Below are 5,947 nucleotides of genomic sequence, written 5' to 3' on the forward strand. Positions count from 1 at the left end.
ACATTGATAGAAGTCTATTAGTGTCTATCGACATCTATCATTGATAGTTCTAAAATTTTGCTATATCTTGTAAATATTTTCAACAGTTTTATTATTTGAAATAATTTCTCTTTTAAAAATTGTTTCACTTTTAACAATTTAGAAGTTCAATTAAAAAAAATTACGAGTGTATTTGGTTTAACTTTCCAAGTATTTAATTTTGAAAATAAGTCATTTCCGAAAAAATTAGAATTTTTTGGAACCATTCAAAATAGCTTTTGAAATACTTTCAAAATGTATTTTGAATGGTTCTTACCAAAAGAGTTTAAATAAAAATGAAGTTCTTTTAGAAATAATTTTTTCTTTAGTCGTCAATCGAACAGACCCTAAATGTCTAGCACGATAGTTTTCAAACTCCATTTAAAGGAGAATATACGTTAATATATTTAAGAAAGTTCAAGATTGAAATTAATATAATTATTAGTTTAGAATTTAAAGTTTTCTAAAGAAATATGATGAAAAACAACATATCTTTTGGACTCAATGACATTTGCTTAGATGACTTCTCAATGTCCGAGTTGAGAGATGAGAGGTGGAAATGTCCAAATCTATGCATTTAATTTCAAATGAGAGAAATCGATTATATGAGAGGTATGTTTGGTAGACCCCTCCACTATGTTTTGTCTATGTATTTTGTGCTGGTCCATTTCTATATTGTTTTCAAATTCACTTGTTCCTATTTCTCTTTAAAGTCGACAAAAATGTCTTGAGTGAAAGTGACAAAATTGTGATGTTGAGCATGAAACTTCTTCCTATTCTCCTTGTGAATCCATTTCCGGATTCATCTAACTATGTGATTGGAATGTACGAATAGGGAAAAAGATTTACTTATTTTTGAAACCCATGAACCTAGTTATCTTGTTGTGTCCTACTTCATTTTTTATTTTTAGTTGTTAACCCTAAATTTGAATAACTTTAAGCTCAATTTACTTACCTTTTTTTTCTTGAAAAGTATAATAGAAGCAAACGATTTGAATCACATACTTTTTTGTCACTAACACATTTGCATGTCAGTTGAGTTATATTCGTTTTGACCTTTTTACTTATCTTGTTGGATAAAATGAAATGAAATCATAATGAAAATCAATTATAATGAAAATGTCACTCCATTTGAGATTGTTTACTATGAGTTATCTAGAACATTAATTAAAAACTCATTGATGTTTTTTATTTTCATATGGAGTCATACTGAAATATAGATGATTATCGATATACCCTTTTATTTTTCCAATCAATGAATTAACATAATAAAATGGTCAGATTTGTATGGGTGAGAGTGGCCAGATTGTCAACTCAATAAGTCTACCATTTTGGAGATTCGTCTGATTGGGGACCTGGGAACACAGCTACACAAGACGAAATTCACTCCTTCCCTAATGTCGAGGCAAGTAAATAAATTGCTCCTTTAAGGGCTGATTCTGAGGCTTGAACAATGTTGCCGCACCCTTTCCTAGCTTGAGAAGAATCAGTGGTACTTAAGGAGTTATTATATATATTAGATTGTCCAACTATTTACATATATAGGTTATATGTTATATTAGGGCTGATACAATATAAAACTATAGGTTATATGTTATATTAGATATAACATATAGTATGCATATATAATAAAGTAGTTATTATATATTTATTAATTTCAATTAAATTAAATTATATTTTATTTTTAATTTAATTAAAGGAAGAGAGTTACAACTTTTTCCCCTAATTTCTCTCGGCCAAAAAAATGTGCAGAATGGGGTTGAGAGTTATGTCGTCTTTTCCCCCTAATTAAGGAACTGAAAAACTCACTCAATTTCTCTCCCAAAAATTTACAGAGAAGAAAGGTTCTTCTCCACCCTTTCAATCTCTCCTCCCTCTTCCAAATCTAGGGCAGAGTCCATAACTCCTCCCAATTCTCAACCGTATAGAATACAGAAGGTTCTCTTTTGTGGAGGTGTCTACCATTTGGAGATCAAAAAGGTTCGAGATTCGTTCGAGGGAATTTGTGAAGAAGTGTTCTCCAAGGGTATGTATGTTTCTTCCCCTTTTTTCTTCAAATGCCTGTTGTAAATTTTAGATATAATGCATAATCTCCCTGGTCTTTATTCTGTAATCTAAAATTCTGTGAAAACGAAAAATGGGATTAATCCTCTTTTCCGCACAAAAACAGATGATTTCCCTTGAATTATTATCAGAACCAGGTTTCAATCCCAATTTTTTTTACTCCATAATTTAATTGTAGAATTTGGTGGGTGCATCCTGTGACTTTTTTTTCATATGATGAATGTTTTATGGAATGTGGTTTGCAATTTGGATGGTTTCAGAATTGGGTTCTTAGTTTTATAGATTTCCATTTACAAATTTGGTTTGTAAGAGCCCATTGTTTTTTGGGGTAATTTCTTATCGAGTATGTAAATTTGATGCATTGAGTCGTTCGTGTTATTCCTGAAGATGCTCTGGTGAAAGCAGGGCTCAATTCGGATGATGCCCTAAGAAGATCAAATTTGTACAGTAGCATTGCGATGTTGTGCTCTAGCGTCTCGACGCTATGATGCGGTGAACGGAGTTCTTCTCCGTAGCGTCGCGATAGAGAAGAAGCATAGTTTAGCACTGGTTCATGCATGGTTCGGTTCGATTTGGAGCTAGTTTGGGTCCGGTTGATTTGGTTTTAGCGGTTAAAGGGCGATTCGGTTGCTGGATGGTCTGGTTCGATCTATTTCAAGACACGGTTCACTTATTTTGAACCAGTTGAACTATTTATTAATGTAATAGGTAGTTTTTTTTATTCATTATTTTAATATAAATATTATATTAATTTAATTAATGATTTTAGAAGTCCAATCCCGGTCCATAATTATTGTCTAAATGCATATAATGTATGGTTTAATTGTTTTATATATGTCATAAAGTATGTCATACTGTAAAATCCAACCATAGGTTATGCATTATTCATGCATCATTTATATTATAAGTGTTATAATATATAGTATCATGTTTTTAATTTTATAGTATGCTCATGCATTATATAATAATAAGTGTTATACTATATGCTTGCATGGATAAATAACATAGCCATGCATCATTTATATTATAATAGTTATAATATATATTTTGGATGTATGGATGCATTGTATGTTATTTATTTCATTACTTTAGTATATAAGTGTTATATATATAGTAATGAAATGGAAATTGCATGATGCATGACATTACTTTAAATAATCTTATAAATGTGATAATTTTATAAAGTATTTCATTCGATTAAATGTATGATTTTAATTTGTTTTATTTTTTGTATATAATCTTTTAATAAAATGAAATTAGAAATTAAAATCAATAATTCAGAATTGAATGCAAACTTAAATAAGATAATTTTTTAAATAGTTTTAAAATTTGTTTCACATAGACCTAAGATCACAAATTTCTAATGAGATTTGAAATTAGATTAATCCTTTTAATAAGTTTAATAGGATTAAATGAGTTTAATAAAAGATTAAATTTGTAGCAAATGTATCTATAAGGAACATTTTGTCTATGGTTAGTTCTGTCTATGTTGGGGTATTTAAGTTGACGAAAACGTAACACCCCTGCTTGGGAATGACATGGAAAAGAGGATTAGATATATTTGCTACAAGTTTGCATTTGTTGGTTAAGGTTTGTTAAAATGTTTAACAAACATTAATAAAAAAAATTTAACTGCCTAAAGTAAACGTTGCTTTTGAGCAAACCTAAATAAGTACTTACTAAAAATAATTAGCCGTATTTTTCTTAAGTAAAATAAACCCTAGGTTATTAAAATACTCAGTGGGAGGAAAAAGATGTATATGATATGTTAAATTTTTTCACTCACGTTTCTCCCTTAATGTTCATACCATGAGACCCATGCTTGGCCTTGAGGCAGCCTAGGAGCATCCCCCTTCGGATGGTGTTTGCGGGTCAATATCAAGGTGATTGGGGAGAGTATTTATATTGTAAGTGGGAGAGAAATGTGTGCCAACATGTCCTGCAATCTCCTTCATTGGTTTGCATCGTGAGATCTTCTTGCACGGCTTCGAGGTGCCCTGAGAGCGTCCCCCTTCAAATGGTTTGTGCAATAGGTCAATATCAAGGAAAACTTCATAAATGCATAGGATCGCGTTAGTTTTTGCCTCAATCGGTTGGCTCATTGGAGCGAAACTCCATGATCTAAAATGAAGAGTCACACTTACAAGAAATTGTTAAGATAATTAATGATTTCTTGACCAAATAAATGATGACTGATTGTTATAGGAATAAAAGTTATTCTGATGTAATGATTGATTGAGTATGTCTCAATTCAGTGAAGGGATAACTGACTACACTTCGGTGGCTTTTTTCCTAAAACACTGAAGCATCATTCAAATTAGATGTTATTGGGGTTCATTTATATTTTCTTAAACTTGATTGGATGTTTAAGAGTTATGCTAAAATCTAATGTATACCCATTTGTTTATTTTCAGCAAAAATATCAAAAAGTATTTTTTCCATTACCTCTAATTGTTTGACCCGTTTTAATTATACGACGTGGCAAGAATCACTTAAAACCTATTTCGTGGTTAATGACCTAAATACTGCCATGACTGAGGATTGTCCTAAAGGCTCAACCCCTGATGCAACATTAAATGTTCATGATGCACAAGATGTGGAAAAAGGCTATTTCCAAGGTCCGAGTTCATATTTTTGCAAGTATACTTAACGCCTTAGCCAAAACATTTGAGAGGATGGTCACTGCACATGAGATCATGCAACCAATGAAATAATTGTTTGAGGGAAAGTTTTCACAATTCAAGCATAAGGGGATTGATGACAATGGAACAAGTAATGTCAGCCCCATAGATAAATTCCAGTCTATATTGAATGTCAAGGAATAAATAGATAGAGCAATAGTTGTTAACTCCAGTAAAGTTAATCAACGAGGATTTTCCTCTCAGATAAAACTTGGAGTTTATGATATAGGTTGTGGAGCTGATCCCACTACCCTCCAGAAAAGGAAAAACTCCGAAGAAAATAAATTAGATTTATTTTTCTTAGAGACGTGCTTAGTAGAGAATGATGATTCAGCATGGATAGTTGATTTAGGGGCTACTAATCATGTATGTTCTTCCCACCAAGGATTTAATCCTTGGAAATAATTGGTAGATGAAGAGATGAATCTCAGAGTCAGTACAAGTGAGGTCATTTCAGCTGTTGCTTTAGGCAGGCTTAAGTTATTTTTAAACAATAAACGATATATGTTATTGTAATTCATCATATCAAGAGGAACTTAATTTCTGCTTCCTATCTAATTGAACAAAAGTATTCCTTATCCTTGTCTGAGAATAAAGTGTTCATTTTCAAGAATGAAATGAAACTAGGCTTTGGTTCAATAGAAAATAACTTATACGTACTAAGGTCGTTAGTCACAAAGGCCGTGCTAAATACTGAAATGTTCAAAACGGAAACAACTATAAAAAGACTTAGGGTTTCTCCTAAAGAAAATGTCCATCTTTGGCATCTAAGGTTAGATCACATTAATCTCAATAGGATTGATGCATGTCATCACAGTCCTTTTACTTAGAATTATGAAGGTTAGGCAGAAATTGCGTCGATCATGATAGGAATTCATGAGAAAAGATGTTTGCGTCAATCAGCATGGCGAATCTCAGCTAACCCATTACTTTGCGTTAATTGTGCGTTCAATGTTCTATTTTTGTAGCTAATGTAGGAAATGAATGCAAATGCGAAAATTGGACTATCGCATAGACGACCGCATGCGGAGAAACACTCCATCGCAAAGGCAAACGCATCAATCAACGCATGGATGTTGTGGTAATCAGTCGTATGCGTCCATTGCGTGGAAGTTGCACTCGTAAAAGCGAATGCGGTCATCGTGTAGAGTTGCGGTGTTAAGTGAATGCGGCCATTAAATGAT

General features: G+C 32.2%; 1 long non-coding RNA gene across 1 annotated transcript; it reads left to right on the top strand.

Annotated features, from left to right (window-relative positions):
* Window positions 1-1,773: 1,773 nt before the first annotated feature.
* On the top strand, window positions 1,774-2,859 carry LOC150037533 (uncharacterized). The gene is made up of 2 exons (XR_016528648.1): window positions 1,774-2,044; window positions 2,470-2,859. It is a non-coding gene; the product is annotated as an uncharacterized LOC150037533 (long non-coding RNA).
* The last annotated feature ends 3,088 nt before the right edge of the window (window positions 2,860-5,947 follow it).

This window comes from Benincasa hispida, chromosome 3 (assembly GCF_027475165.1).
Source record: "Benincasa hispida cultivar pf3 chromosome 3, pf3_genome.v1.1, whole genome shotgun sequence".
Classification (NCBI taxonomy): Eukaryota; Viridiplantae; Streptophyta; class Magnoliopsida; order Cucurbitales; family Cucurbitaceae; genus Benincasa; species Benincasa hispida.